The sequence below is a fragment of the Lissotriton vulgaris genome, chromosome 1_1, assembly GCF_964263255.1.
Source record: "Lissotriton vulgaris chromosome 1_1, aLisVul1.2, whole genome shotgun sequence".
Taxonomy (NCBI): Eukaryota; Metazoa; Chordata; class Amphibia; order Caudata; family Salamandridae; genus Lissotriton; species Lissotriton vulgaris.
In genome coordinates, this window is record NC_141685.1 from 277554656 (window position 1) to 277571708 (window position 17053).

Here is a 17053-nt window from a genome sequence, read left to right on the forward strand (position 1 = left end):
GTAAAGCGTTGCAATACCGAGAAAAGCAAAATTGCGTAATGAGAGCAACAACAAAAGTAAACCCTCATACACTCTCGAGCGTCACGTGTGACTAAGAAGTGTTGCCACGTGGGCTTAGGGAGGATATATTTGCATACCCACAATCCTCTTTCACTTGTAATCCTTCTTATATAGTTGAAGTAATTTTCCCACTTAATGTGATCAGACCATGAATGAAAAAGTATTCTCTAGAACATGTTTTAAGTTCTCATTTAGTTTTATGCCCCACACTCAGAGTCCAAGGTGTTGGGTTCACTCCGGTCTCCTCCACCGTCTTCTCTTGGGCATACTCTGGTTTCTCTTCAAACCGAATAAATCTTTCGCCTTTTACTAAAGATTTCCGTGGAGAGGAACATTAAAGAGTTTCACTCAATTTTTGAAAGTTCTATCTCTGATAGAACTGCCCAACTCAGTCTAAGTAAGAACAATCGAATAACGCACGTACTTTCAGCCTCTCAATTTCTATTGCGGCAGTCTAGTAAAGCTGTAAAGCTTAGAGATCGCGAAAGTATATCGTTACAATGTACCTTTGAGAATCATTTATCTGCGAAATATGTGACACTTAAGAGTGACTGAGAAGCTCTATCAGATATCTTGAAACTAATGGAAAACTCCTGAAATGAAAGCTCTCTAACCTACAATCTCTTTCTAAGATGGCCATACTGTAAAACAATTGGGGCAACGCCTTTCACAGCAATGAAGACACACTGAAGGAAGTTTGCAGGGGGCTGTGAGGTACTTGCTTAGCCTGACAAGGCATCAATTGTAGCAGGCACAAAGTAAGTTTTAGAGGCCAGTGTGTCTAGAAATATACTGAGATTAGGAAGAGCATGCCGCGGGCTCTCAGTACAACATGGCTACAAAATGGAATGGTGGCGTAGTAGGCTAATGTAGGCCGAAGAGCTGCAGACAGTCCAGCCCTGAACTGTCAGAGTTTACTTGTTTCTGCCAGCCAGACTGGAAAAGAAACACCCCCACTCCAGGGCAGGACTGGGACAGAAAATAAACCCTGCCGTAGACTAAAAGTGCCCCCCTTTAGCAAAGCAGACAATTCAAATTGGTTCACATTTCCAAATGAGAGCAGTTTTGAACTTGTGAAGACCACTCTATAGTTTTTCTGCAATGTATAGAAAAGACTGCATGCATCTAAGCTTGCTGCAGTTAATCTTTGTTATATTATCAGGGATATCAACAGTAATACCTGGTGCACTAGTCCAGAAACAGCAAAATGTAATCAGCCCACACACTGACTGGTGACATGAACTTTCCTTCGGGGCCTGGCAGATGGCGTCTAAAGGAAAAAGTAAGCTGCTGCACGCCAACTCCGCTGATTGAGAAGATAGAGACGCCTTCATTTAAACTCTGGGCAAGGTTTGGTAATAATATGAGGGAAATAAACAGTAACAATGTTGGCTTTACGCCAGACCTAACATGCCGCGAAACAGCTAAAGAAAGTCAGTCCACACAAGGACCTGTGACAGTGACATCCGTACTTTGGGAAAGCCTGCACCTGCAACAGGCACAGGAAAAAAAAGAGAGCTGCCAAAATCCTACACTATAAAATCTTCCTTACCAAGAAAACCTCTCCTCCCCTCTTTTAACTGTGTGCCGCCGCTTGGGCGCATGTGAATCAGCGCACTGAATGTAGACTTCGTTCCATGCACCCAAAAGACGTCCGGTCCCAGTTAGTCTTTTGCAGATTTGTGCCGTATACAATGCATCGCTCAGTCTCGGCTGCACAGAGAGTGTTATTTGGGTGCAGAAAAGAACGATGCTCCATTTCAACCGCGCTATTCTAAAACACAGACTGTTATGTCCTAGCCGAGTGGATTCTCTGCACACCACATGATCATTCCCTGCCTGTTAAATGTCAAGATACGTAATTGTGCCTAACATGAGGCTTCACCAAAAATGACATTTCCATGAAGTAAATGGTAAGTGAGAAATTTCTGCACATACATCTGGTGGGCTGAGGGATTTCTGGTGCTTTAAATCATGAAAGGCAAAGTTAGGGGCATATTATCAACAATTAGCAATAGTTATTGCTAAATAAGCTTAGCGGCATTTTTTTTATCGCCGCACATCGCCGGATTTCATCGCAGAGATAACGTGCTATTAGCAACTTTTATCTTCAATGCGATAAAATATCCACGATAGCGGCGAAATGCGTGAATATCACTGGGAATCCCGCGATATTCAGCCATTAACGCCAATAGGGTCTTAACCTGAATAACCAACTCCCATTGGATATACAGGTTAAGAAGTGGTCTGAGCAGGCGTTAGTTTTCAGCGATATTCGCTCTTAGCACGTATTTTTTAATCGCTACTCCTGCGTTGATAATAGGCGATAGCGATGTTAGCGACTGCTTTCAGTCTCAAACATGTTGGGTACGCCCACTTTGCATGTCATTAGAGATAAATATCGCTGACATGCAAAGCCGGCCCCAAACCGCTCGCTATCACCTAAAAGCTGTCGCTAACTGATGTTAGCGACAGCTTGGTAATAGGGCGATGGAATTATCGCCGCTTTGCGGCCGCAAAAGAGGCGATAATTTTATTTCGCCTGCCTTGGTAATATGCCCTTTAGGGGCAGATTTACAAGCCGCTTGCGCCACGTTTACGCCGCCTTGCGTGACACAACAGCGGCGTAAACGTGGAGCATACCTGCGAGACATTTACAACGTGTAAAGCCCAGCGCCACAATGGTGGCGTTCCCACGCAGGGTGGGCGTTCTGACGCCTGTGCGCCTCGCAAAAGTGCCTGCAAGAAATCTACAAGATTTCACGCAGTGACTTCCGCGACGATGCTACGTCAATTCCTTACGCCTGCTTGAAGCAGGCGTAAGGACTGAAGCAGCATGTTAAGTATTGGGTGGCCCTAAGCATTGCTGGAGTTGCGTCGCGCTTGCGACGCGACTCCAGCGATGCGCCATCCTTACATCACAAGATGCATCACGCATCTGCCTACCCTTACGCCATGGCGCGCTGCATTGTAAATGCGGGGCATCTGCCGTGACGCAAGGGTAGTTTTGCGTGACGCATCTGTTCTGCCGCATCTCTGCTGATATGCAGAGATGCGCCAGAACTCGTAAATATGCCCCTAAGTTTATATGATTGTCGTTTACAGAGTCGGGTGGTGTCGGAAGCGCCTCTGCTGCGGGCTGAAGCAGCTTGGTAAGCAATGGCAAGCGCTGCGCAGGAAACACTAGGCAACATATCCCAATACTGTGGAAGCTTTCAACCATTAACTGCAGCCCACTGACAGTAAGCGCTTAGGCCGACGTACTTATTTTTGCAGTGGGGGAGGGCAGCTGGCGAAAGTACCTGCGAGTGCGTACACAGGCCTGCAGGCTGTCTGGGTTGCCTCTGTGCCAGTGAGGCTCGCTTGGCTCAGCTACCAGCTGCAGCCTTCTGGGCACTGCAGTTGAGTTCCGAACGATTAACCACCGTGCTGCCTGCCGCCTCAGTGATGGCCATCCATGATGGCCCTCCATGATGGCCCGCCACCCTGCCTGGACCTGGCTGTATCGGCATTGCAGGAGCTGAGCTCCTGATTGCAGGAAGCACTGCAGCAGGAGCAAAATTCAACTGATTTCAAATAACACAGGGGCATATTACCAACAACTAGCGATAATTATCGCTAGGTTGGCTTAGCGGCAATAATTTTATCGCCGTGTAGCGACGATATTTATCGCTTAGGAGCCTTGATATTATCAAGGTTTATCTCCTAAGCAATAAAAATCGGCCGAAATGCATGAATATCGCTGAAAAGTCAGCGATATTCATGCATTACCGAGCAAATGCTCTTAGCCATGTTATCCACCTCCTATTAGATAACATGGCTAAGAACTGCTCAGGGCAGGTGTTAGCTTTTGGAGATATTCGCGCTTAGCGCGAATATCTCCAAAAGTTGGTAATAGGAGATAGCGATGTTGGCGACTGTTTCCAGTCGCTAACATCTTGGCACGCCCACTTTGCATGTCATTAGTGAAAAATATCACTGACATGCAAAGTGGGGCCCAAGATGGTCGCTATGTCCTACTAGCTGTCGCTAACTGGTCTTAGCGACAGCTAGGTAATAGGGAGATCATTTTATCTCCGCTTTCTTGGCTTTTAAAGCCAAAAAAGCGGAGATAAACCCCCTCGATAATATGCCCCAACACAGTACCCACCCACCTGCCTATAAATCTGAGTTTCATACAAACTCACACCCCTGACCAGTATGCCGCTCCACACTTGATTAAATTCTAGTGTTACATTGTTTTCACTTGAGCTCAGCCAGCCCGGAAACCTGCCAAACAGCGCGCACCGTGAGCTTCCTGTCACTCTCCGCTTTTACCAAATCATGTTCTACCACTAATCAGACAGCACTCTCCGGCCACTTGACAGCGGAGCTGAGGCGCTATATATGCGTGAAAATGCATTTGCGGACCACCACAATGAAATGCATTAGTCTAACGCCTGATGCATGGTACTTTGCAGGGCAGCTCCTTCCTCATGTGAAAATTTCTATCCATTGTTTCATAAAAAGGATTTTTACAACTCTTTTAATTGTATGTTTTCATTTGGATTGGCTTCAGGTTTCAAAGTTTCATTGTTTATCTATACTACTATTATAAAGAGAGAACTTGCACCTTTTGGCCAGGTAAACTCGGGAACCACAGCACCAATCAAAACACCCAATACAGCGTTGGAAAGGGCAGTTGCAGCAGAAGGACATAGGCTATGCAGACGCCCACCATATACATTTAAAACGTAAAAGAACCGTGCCAGCAAAGTAGTCCCTTGTGGGCGTGTCTGCATTGTGCTGTGGGTGTGTGCTGGGGGTGTGACAATCGCTGGGGGCATTCCGTCACGAGTGTTGTTTTTTCTTCCCAGGTTCTATACATTCCTGCTCCCTTTAAATAGTAATTCAGTGGAGGTCCCATTCTCTTAGAACCACCCCAAGCACAGTTATGGGCAAAAAAACAACTAAAAGGCCCTGCAAAGCATTATGGGATAAGCTTAGCATAATTTTTAGCATTCATGAAAGGGTTTCAATGTTTTTGAATTTTACTCATCAGGGACATCTTGGGACGACGAGGTGAACTGCAGCTTGATGTATAATATTTTAAATGCTATTGCATTTGCCTCATCAGGGACATCTAGGGACGGCGAAGTGAACTGCAGCTTGATATATAATATTTTACCCACAAAAATATAAAACCCACAGCGGACCCCACCGAACTCAAAAATTACCGCCCAATATCACTCCTTCCTTTCCCGGCCAAAGTCATCGAGAAAGCTGTCAACAACCAGCTCGCCGCTTTCCTCGAAGCCAACAAATCCCTCGACTCCTCACAATCTGGCTTCCGAGCAAAACACAGCACTGAGACCGCCCTCATCGCAGCAACAGACGACATTCGAACTCTACTGGACAATGGAGACACAGTCGCCCTCATCCTCCTCGACCTCTCTGCAGCCTTCGACACAGTCTGCCACAGCACCCTTTTACAACGCCTCAGAAACATCGGAATACAAGGAAAAGCACTTGAATGGATCACCTCGTTCCTATCCGGAAGAACCCAGAGAGTCCGCCTTCCACCATTCAAGTCCGAGGCCACTGAAGTCATCTGTGGCGTACCACAAGGATCCTCACTCAGTCCCACCCTCTTCAACGTATACATGAGCCCCCTCGCGGCCATCGCCCGCCAACACAACCTCAACATCATCTCTTATGCGGATGACACTCAGCTGATCCTATCTCTCACCAATGACCCCAGCACCGCCAAGGCTAATCTACACGAAGGAATGAAAGAAGTTGCCGAATGGATGAAACACAGCCGTCTGAAACTGAACTCGGATAAAACAGAAGTCATCATCTTAGGTACATCTCCCTCTGCATGGGACGACTCTTGGTGGCCGGAAGCCCTTGGAAAAGCACCCATCCCGAAAGACCACGCACGGAACCTAGGCGTTATCCTGGATTCTTCACTTTTAAAAGAACAGACAAGTCAGCGCCGTATCCTCATCCTGCTTCAACATTCTTCGCATGCTCAAAAAAACATTTCGCTGGATCCCCACCGAAACCAGAAAAACAGTCACCCATGCTCTGGTCACGAGCCGTCTGGACTACGGAAACACCCTCTACGCAGGTACTACCGATAAACTCCAGAAGAAACTCCAACGAATCCAAAACGCCTCAGCCAGGATCATATTAGACATCCCGCGTAACGAACACATTTCTGGTCACCTGAAAGACCTCCACTGGCTACCCGTCAATAAGAGGATCACTTTCCGACTGCTAACCCACGCACACAAATCACTCTACGACATCGGACCAGAATGCCTCAACTCACGACTGTCCTTCTACACCCCCTCCCGCCAACTACGTTCTTCCAGCCAAGCCCTCGCCACTGTACCTCGCATCAACAAGACAACCATGGGAGGCAGATCCTTCTCATACCTGGCTGCTAAAACATGGAACTCACTCCCCACTTACCTTCGCCTTACCCAGAACCACCTAGCATTCAGAAAGCAACTTAAAACGTGGATATTTGACAAGTAATCCTCTTCCCCTCCCTAAGCGCCTTGAGACCCTCTGGGTATGTAGTGCCCTATAGAAATTCTTTGACTTTGACTTTTGACTTTAAATGCTATTGCATTTGCATCATCAGGGACATCTAGGGACATGAGGTGAACTGCAGCTTGATGTGTAATATTTTAAATGCTATTGCATTTGCCTCATCAGGGACATCTAGGGACCATGAGGTGAACTGCAGCTTGATGTATAATATTTTAAATGCTATTGCATTTGCCTCTTGGGGACAACTGGGGAGAACGAGGTGAACTGCAGCTCTTTGTAGAAATATTTAGATACTATAATATTCACTTCCCACTGCTAATCTCGTCCCATAATGGTTTGCAGGGGCTTGATCTCAAAATCACAGCATGCAGGATAGGATTTGCCCCCACTTCGATTTTTGCTCACTCTATAACTCTCCACACGCTGTCTGCCCGAGTTGTGGCTTCACTATCACACCACCCATCTCCCAGCTCCCCGCAGTAGCTCGCCTAGGAGATCATAGCGCTACCGATATAAACTGCATCTTGATAAATGCACGCTCTCTTGTTAAACATAGAAACGATATTGCTGATCTAATAACCAGTCATAACACTGACATTATGTTTATCACTGAGACCTGGGCAGACCTTGCTTCTGGCCCAGATTTTAACATTGCCACCCCAGTCGGCTATCAAGTAACTAGGCTAGATAGATCATCAGGGAAGAGAGGGGGGGGGCTCGCGATTATACATCGGACTAAGTTCCCAACAAAAACCGAACCACTTATTCTAAACTGCGCTGAGGCTCTCGCCTTTTCTATCTCTCTTTCTCCCATACAAATTTTTAAAGGAATTCTCCTTTACCGACCACCAACATCACGCACACTCTTCCTAAAAACTCTCAACCCGCTACTCGAACCTGTAGCTGCCAATCAAGACCACACCATTCTGGGAGATTTTAACTTCCACTTGGAGAATGAGAAAGATAAGGAATCGCACACGCTGATTTCAGACTTTCGGGCCGCTGGCTTAGAACAGCAGGTCAACTCAGCTACCCACCAAGCAGGACACACTTTGGATGCCTTATTTACTAATAACCCCTACATTACCGTCTCCACAGTGCTCCCTCTCATCTGGACAGATCACTTAGCTGTCAAATTTATAATTCTAGCTAAATCTCACAGAAATACCTACACCAGCACCGGTCCGCCGATCTTGTGTCGCGACTGGAAAAATATTGACGTCACCACTCTACACAACATCTTGGAATCCTCGATACCCGAGGACAGGCCCGACCCCCAGGAAGCCTCCCAAAACTACCAACACTGGCTATTCAAGGCATTAGACCAACTAGCCCCGCAAAAAGAAACAAAGCCCAACCGCATTAAACCTTCGGCGGCCTGGTTCTCGGAGTCACTACGGCTCGAGAGGCAACGTTGCAGAAACTTAGAGCGGCGATGGCGTAGGAACTATGCCGATCTTGACAAAGAGACATATAAGAACGCTTTGACTAGTTACAGAAAGATGATCACTGCGGCCAAATGTGCCTTCTACAGCACACAAATAACCAACGCTCTTAACTCAAACAAACAGCTGTACCAGGTGGTAAAAGACCTAGCCAACCCCCCTGCCCCACCATCTGTTGAAACATCTCAATCATTTTGCAACAAGGTGGCAGACTTCTTTCAGGCCAAGGTCAATGACATCTTTAACGAATTTACCACAACATCAACCACTAATACAGTCTGTCGGGAGACTTCCCGCTGTTCACTTAAACCAACTCTAGAGGTCTTTACACCGCCGACCTCCATGACAAAGCTGATAAACACTGTAAAATCGGGATCTTCTTTGGACCCCTGTCCCCCACGCATCATTAAATCAGTCTCTGACCTAATAGCCCCAGTACTTACTAACATCTGCAGAGCCATATTTCAGACAGGCATATTTCCCGAAATTTGGAAAAAGTCTACTGTAACACCTCTCCTGAAAAAACCCTCACTAAATCCCCTAGAGCCGAAAAACTATCGTCCAATTGCCTCCCTCCCTTACCCTTCCAAAATTATCGAAAAGGCGATGAATCAACAGCTGTCAACCTTCATCGACCAGAACGACCTGCTGGACAATACGCAGTTCGGGTTTCGGAAGGGTCATGGGACGGAGACGGCCCTGATCAAAGCAGCTGAGGAGGTCAGGACTATTATGGACAGGGGTGGTACAGCGATTCTGATACTATTGGACTTATCCGCGGCCTTTGACACGGTCGATCATTCTATTTTGATCGACCGTGTCGCCGCCCTTGGCATCCAGGGCAGGGCCAGAGCAACGCTTGCCTCCTTCCTGGCCAATAGGATACAATCCGTGAAGATGGGAAACTTCAGTTCCCCTGACTTCACTCTTCCGTGCGGTGTCCCCCAGGGCTCCTCGCTAAGTCCGACACTCTTCAACATCTATGTGTCGGACTTGGCGAGGGTAATAAAGTCATTCGGCATAGGGCTTACATCGTATGCCGATGACACACAGCTGATCTTGGAAATACATAAAAATGGAGAAGCTGTGGCAGCTAACTTCCAGGCAGGCATGAAGGCAATCAGTACATGGATGAATCGGAACTGCTTAAAGCTGAATTCCGACAAAACGGAGGTACTGGTTTTTGGCGAACTAACTCCGTCTTGGTCTCCGGTCTGGTGGCCTCCTGAACTGGGTACACCTCCACCGCCAGTTGCCAAGGTGAAAAACTTGGGCGTGCTTTTTGACAGTAGGCTGACGTTCCTTGGCCATGCTAACGCCGTGGTATCGGCTTCGTTTTTCACCTTGAGAATGGTGAAGAAACTGCTTCCGTTTCTTCCTCCTACCGCTGGCAAAACGCTGATGTCCTCCTTGGTACTATCCAATGTGGATTATTGTAATGGCTTACTGCTTAATGCACAGGAGCAAGTTGTGAATAAGTTACAGCTTGTTCAAAATGCTGCTGCGAGGGTCCTTCTGGGGATACCAAAATACGCCTCTATCTCCCCTATAATAAGAGAGCTTCACTGGCTACCCATAAGAAGCAGGATAAAGTTCAAGGCCATGTGTATAACCTACAAGGCCTTGAACAATAACGGTCCTGACTTCTTCAAAAACGCTTTCAAAATTTATAAGCCCAGTCGAACTCTACGGTCATCTACAGTCCAACAGCTCCAAATCCCCCCAACAAAAAAGGCAACTTGGGGAGATAGACGATTTGTAGTGGCTGCATCCAAACTGTGGAACCAGATTCCATCTCAGATCAAGGAACATACCTCGTTGTTTTCCTTTCGAAAACACCTTAAAACATGGCTTTTTAACCAGTAACATCCTTTAACAACCATGTAATCTGTATGCACTAGCGCCGAGACACCGGAAGGTATTTGTGCGCTCTAGAAATTTTAAAAAAAAATAAATAAATCATCACCTCTCTCACTGCTTGCTGGAAGCTAATTTCACTTTTGTGAAATGACTATATGCATTTTAGCATGTAGAAATACGTATTTTACCTTGAATATATGAGGTTTCTGTTTTAATAATTGGAAATCTGACGGAACGAAATATTGCGGATTTATTGTACCAAGTTCGCGCCAATTCCGCCCACCCCTACTTTAAATACCCCTGCACCCCATAATCATAACCCACCCTTACTCTATAAAATACCCCAACACCCTTAAACACTAACCCATCTTAACCCTATAAATCTACCCTGTACCCCAAAACCCAAACCTATCCCTAAACCCTAAAAATACCCCTGTACCCCAAAACCAAAACCTAGCCCTGAACCCTATAAATACCCCTGTACTTTAAAACCCAAACATACCCCTGAACCCTAAAAATACCCCTGTACCCCAAAGCCCAAACCTACCCCTGAACCCTAAAATACCTCTGTACCCCAAAACCCAAACCTAGCCCATAACCCTTAAAATACCCCTGTACCCCAAAACCCAAACCTACCCCTGAACCTTAAAAATACCCCTGTACCCCAAAACCCAAACCTAGCCCAGAACCCTAAAATACCCCTGTATCCCAAAACCCAAACCTAGCCCTGAACCCTAAAAATACCCCTGTACCCCAAAACCCAAACCTAGCCCTGAACCCTTAAAATACCCCTGTACCCCAAAACCCAAACCTACCCCTGAACCCTAAAAATACCCCTATACCCCAAAACCCAAACCTAGCCCTGAACCTTAAAAATACCCCTGTACCCCATAACCCAAAACTATATCTGAACCATTAAAATATCCAAACACCCCAAAACATATACCTCAGTACCCCAAAACATATACCCCTATACCCATACTTGCCTTATCCAAACATTTTTAAAAAACATGCTTTTACCATTCATGCATTTACAACGAATTTCGTTGTACATGTATGTGTGGTAAAAGCATATAAAATGTAATGCCATGCGTCATAATGGCATTGCGTAGTCATGGTACTTTCGTAATGAAAGTATGCAGAGTGATGGTATGCGGAAAGAAATTTGCAGAATAATGGGTGTTTACCCTCCCCCGTAAGTACATTGGTGGCACGGCGGCCCACATCTCCAGCAACATACTCATATTTTTTCACCACCAATTGGAAAAATGCACAGGTCTCTCTCATTGATGTGCAGCACCGACATACACTTTTAGACACACCTCCCACCACAAGTTCTAGAATTGCGAACTTTAGAGATGGGAAGCTACGTTAGAATCTCGGCATCAGCTCAACATCCTGTTATTCCAGGCAAATCACTTTGTCTCCCCGTGCCTACCACAAATCAATGTGTTCTTCTGTATTGTAAATTGTGCTCATGCCATGTTGTCGAGTTCGCGCTAAATAATATTGCAAGGAAAATAAAGTAGGGAAACTCGAGTTCACACACTACTGAACGCGCACTCTTAAGTGCATCAGCAGTGCACTGTGAATCGGAGCGTTTCACAGGCCTGTCACAGAAAAGAAATGCTATCAAAATGAAATCCTACGAAACAATATACTACTGGCCGGCAGCAATTCATACCAGGACAACGTCGGGATGGGCTGCTAGTTTTAACTATAATGTCAGTGTGATTCAAATTTCCAATATTTTATAGTATTTCATAAATAATGCCAAATCCGCAAAATACAAGTTAGATGTTCCCTGTGTTAGGGTGGAGGGGCACCGCACCCAAAATTAAATAAGGATTGGCAAAGCCAATGGTTCTCGACTATGCGAGAGCTATTGGCTTTGGCAATATGTTTTAGCCAAGGGAGTGCCAGACATCGCTACAATTCTGAGGAGAATCCTCATGTGTCACTACATGAGGAGCTCCCTGAGGACCAAAGATGAAGGCAATCATGGCTTTCTGAGTTCACACTTTTTCCGGTTTCCACCGTGGAGGTGCTTCGGATGGGCAGAGTGGATGAGCTCTGTCCCCTACAACTAGATACCTGGTGGTTCTACAAGGAAATGGAAAAGTTTGTCAAAGAGTTTGGTCTGGTGGCTGCTGCCAGAACCAGTGCACTCCTAAGATCGTCCAATGCCAGATCCGTGCTATGGACATCAGCGAACCTATTGGCCCGCTCCCATCTGCGACAGCGACCCACATGTGGTAGAATGTCAACTCCAATCGCCTGACCAACCACCACAAGGACATCGCCTTGATGGCCAACTAAGGATTCTGCCAGTGAGAAACTTCATACAAGCAAGAGACCACCATCTGTACAAGTCCTGCCCAAAAGGATCCACGCATGTGAGGCGTCCTACCATCTCTTCTGGGAATACTTCTAAGCCCATGACCTGCTGAAGGACGTAAACACGTAGCTTAAAGTATAGATACCAGCATCATGCATGACCCCTGACTTGGTAATGTATGTTTTGGTTTCAGGAACTCACACTCTCGGAGACGTCCAAGACTGCTGGAGGCTCCGTTGCTGCCTTAAAGATGTTCTGTTTTCCAGAAACCGCCTGGTAGTAGGGAAGAAGGAGACATCGATCCTGGCCTGCTGGAAGAGGATCCACAGACGCCTGTGTACTAAGCGCACTGGATGGAACAAACGACGACAGCAACAACAACATCTGAGGGCCCAAAGGGGCACACCAGCCCTAACTTGGGGGCAAGGGGGGTCCTTGAGGGACTACTAACGTGTTTGTCCCTTTTTCTCTTTAACCCAGGAATCGGATGGCGATCGGGGAGAGGAGGATACAGATGAAGACCGATGAAGTAAAAGTAAGATGATGTAAAAAACATATACGTTATATCCATGTTGCACACCAGTGTGGCTGCTGTTTAGCATGACCAAAACATAGTGGTGTGGAGTGGGGTGGGGAGGATGTTGTGAAGTAAAGTAGAGTGGAGTAGATTAGAGGTGGGTAGATTGGAGTTACGTGGGATAAATTAGAGTGGGTGGGGTGGGATGGAGTAGATTGGAGTGGTATATTGGAGTGCGGTTGATTGGAGTCGGGCAGATTAAATTTGGGTAGATTAGGGTGGAGTAGGGCATACTGGAATGGAAAGGGGTACATTGAGGGTCGATTGTAGTAGACTGGAGTGGAGTATAAGGGGTAGACTAGAGTGGATTTGTGTAGATTGCGGTAGAGTGAGTGGAGTAGATTGGGTAGTTTGGAGAGGAGTAAGGAGATTGGAAAGGAGTTGAGTAGGGTAGATTAGAGTTGAGAGGGGTAGATTAGGGTTGAGTGGAGTGGACTGGGGTAGACTGGAGTGGGGTGGAATAGATTGGAGTGGCATCAATTTTAATGGAGTGGGATACACTGGGGTAGAATGGAGTTGGTTAAAATTGAGTGGATTGGGGTAGGTTGGAGTGAGATAGATTGGACTTCGGTAGATTGGGATGGGCTAGAGTGGGATGAAGTTGAGTGGAGAGGGGTGGGGTAGAATGGAGTGTGGTGGGTTAGTGTGGGCTAGATTGGAGTAGGGGCGTGGGGCAGATTGGAAGGGTAGATTGGAGTGGGGTCAACTCGAGTTGGTTACATCAAATTGGAGTAGATTGGGATGATGTGGGGTGAAATGGAGTGGAGTGGAGTAAAATAGGGTAAATTGTAATGGAGTGGGGCAGATGAGATAGATATAATTCTATTGGGATAGATTTGAGTGGGGTATATTGGTGTAGAGTGAAGTGGGGTAGATTGGGGTAGAGTGGAGTGGACCGGGGTAGATGGAAGTAAAGTGGGATAGATTGGAGTGTAGTGGAGATTAGAGCGGGGTCGATTGGAGTGGGGTAGATTGGGGTGGAGTGTAGTGGAGTTTGAGTGGGGTAGATTCCGATAGATTGGAGTTGAGAGGTGTAGATTTTAGTGTAGTGGAGTAGAGTGTAGTGGGGTAGAGTGGACGGGTAAATTGGAGTGGAGTTGGGCACATTGGGGTGGAGTGACGTAAATTGGAATGGAGTGGAGTGGGGGTAGACTGGATTGGGGTAGGATAGATTGTAGGGGAGTGGGGTAGATTGTAGTGGAGTGGGGTAGATTTGAAAAGAGTGAATTGAGGTAGCTCGGAGGGGAGTGGGATAGATTGTAGTGGAGTGGGGTGGATTTGAATACAGTGAATTGGGGTAGCTCGGAGGGGAGTGGGATAGATTGGGGTGGATTTGAATACAGTGAATTGGGGTAGCTCGGAGGGGAGTGGGATAGATTGGGGTGGAGTGGAATAGGGTAGATTGTGATGGAGTGGAGTAGGGTAGACTGGAGAGGAGTGGTTTAGATTGGGATGGATTTGAGTGGGGTATGTGGTATGAGTGGAGGGGTGTACAATGGAGGGTACTGGAATAGAGTGGCATAGAGTAGAGTGGCATGGAGTGGAGTAGACTGGTGTGGCATGTCGAAGAGCGTCAGAGTGGAGGGGTGTAGAGTTGAGTGACGTGTTATGAAGGGGAATGTGGTGATGTGTCGTTGAATGGTGTGGCATGTCCTGGAGTGTCATAGAATGGACTGGAATGACATAGAGGGGCATATTTACAAGGGAACTGCTCCACTGGAGCGTCAATGGCGCACCAGCAGCGCTATGCTCTGCTCCATATTTACAAGGCAGCGCTACGCCACTTTGTGTGGCTTAACGCTGCCTTGTACATACGGCCCTTTGTGATGCATCACTTTGCGTGAAAGGGGCGTGCAATGGGTTTTATTGTGGGCATTTCAATGCAACACCTATTGCATTTTGACGCTTCTCCAGATTGACAAGAATTTGTAAATCTGAGGCTTGCCAAAAACTAATGCCAGTGAAAAGCAGGTGTCCGAGTGGCCCAAGGAGGAGAAATATTGCAAAAAGTTCTGCAGGACACATAGAAGAAGCAAAGCACAATCAGTGGTGTGCCTTCCTGCACAAAACAATCAATAATTAATTGAGATTTGCTACTTCTATGTATGCCGCAGAATGCATCACACATGGAAGTAGAAAATCACCATTATTGATTGTTTATGTGGAGGATGGGACACCTTCCTGCACACAAACAATCATCCCTGCAACACAGGCACCCTTGCAAAATGACGCAAGAGTTTCTGCACAGGAACTAGGGGGCAGATTTATGAGGCCCTTGCGCCACGTTTACGCCGCTGTTGCGTCACGCAAGGCGGCGTAAACGTGGCGCATCCCTACGGACGATTTACAACGTGACGCATCTAGGCAGATGCGTCACGTTGTAAAGCCCTGCGCCGCTTGTGGGCGTTCCGACGCAGGGTGGGCGTTCCGGGGCAGTTGCGCCTCGCAAAAGTGGCTGAGTGAAATCTATGAGATTTCACTCAGTCACTTTTAAGCCAATGCTGCGTCAAAAGGCTGCGCCTGCTTGAAGCAGGCGTAGGTCTTGATGCAGCATTGTTAAAATGGGGCACCCCCGAGCCTTGCTGGAGCTGCGTCGCGCTTGCGACGCAACTCCAGCAATGCGCCACATTTCCGGCACAGATGCGTCACGCATCTCTGCCGTTTTTGCACCATGGTGCGCCGCATTATAAATGTGGCGCACCATGGCTGGCGGAGCTGTGGCGCACTGTGGCGCATGTTAACTGGCGCATCCCTGGGGATGCGCCAGTTAACATAAATCTGCCCCTTCGTATCTATTTTCAGCCCGGCGTAAGGGAAAACACCGCAGTGCACCCTATTCTTGTGAATACGGTGCATACCTGGGTTTTTTAAATGATGCAGCGTGACGCTGCAAAATTGCTCCCACCGCCTCGCTAAGTTATTCCCAAGTAAGTATACCTCAGAGTACTGTAGAGTGGAGCGGTGTAGAGTGGAGTATGCATGGTGTGGTAGAGCTGCCATTACAGATAACACATTTTAAACCTAAATGACCATTGACATAGAGTTTTACTGCGCACAAACGATAATGTGTGGAAATGTTTTATCATGTGCAAAAGTATTGTCATCATTATTAATTAATTAACAAAATAGCAGTTGCTATTGGCTAGGAGGTAGTCAAACCTGGTATCTCATTTAGCACAGCTAGCGAACTCTCCTTATGCCAGTGACTTACAGCATTTACCCCTACTGCTCGTGGCCGAGGACCTCTTTGCCTTTTTTGGACAAGATCTAGCAGGGGGATGAAGGCTGCTGGAGATAAACTTTATCTTTGAAAAGACCCCAGGACATCTTCGCCGTTCTTCACTTTGTTGAAAGAGTTCTAAACTCCTCCCACCTACTTTAATGTGGCTACACCTACACTATTCCAATATTGACCATTGATACAGCACAATGGTTCTATATCTGTGGCCTCTGGTATAGTCCTGAAACAAATTGCACCACTGGTAGGATGGACTTTTCTATATCCGCTGAAAGTGTATTCTGAGAGCTCGCATCAGTACAACAAAATCAAAGAACAGTGACACACCTCTGGCTCCACAATAACAACAGAGAGGATGGTTTCCAAACCATGAAGGTTTATTAGCTATTTAATCAAAGTTATAGACGTTATTTATTTAGTAAATAATGTATCTGTTAAGCATAAAACACAGTAGAGTTAATCCATCTTGAGTCATGAGATCAGGTAAATTGAAATCAAATTGTTTAAAGAATAGAAAATGGAAGGTTTCAGTTCCATAAAGGAATTTCTATAAACCAAATGAAGCATCTTATGGGTGGCAACGGAAAATCCCAAGCAGTAGGCGCCGAGTCTGAAGTGAACCGAATAAAGTTTCAGAATAGAGAAAGACATTGGTGAGATATAGGGTCTCAAGTTGGAGAATCAGCAGAGAAAGGGAACCGAGTAATGACTTCATCCAGCAGTCAGGACAGGATCTCCTCAACTGTTCTAAGACACAAAGGTAAATACATTGGGCCACATTTACAAGGGCTGGCGCATCCCTGCATATCAGCAGCGATGCGCCAGGTAAGATGCGTCATGCAAGTTTAGCCTTGAGCCACCACAGATGCGCCGCAATTACAAATTGGCGCATCGTGGCGCAAGGAAAACAGATGCGTGGCGCATCTGATGGTGTAAGGGCGGCGCATTGCTGGAGTCGTGTTGCAAGCGCCACGCATCTCCAGCAATGCTAA

At 46.6% G+C, this 17053-nt stretch overlaps 1 non-coding gene across 1 annotated transcript; it reads left to right on the forward strand.

Annotated features, from left to right (window-relative positions):
* The first annotated feature begins 325 nt into the window (after positions 1-325).
* Positions 326-441, forward strand: LOC147746948 (U5 spliceosomal RNA). Its single transcript, XR_015300399.1, has one exon. It is a non-coding gene; the product is annotated as a U5 spliceosomal RNA (small nuclear RNA).
* Positions 442-17053: the final 16612 nt, after the last annotated feature.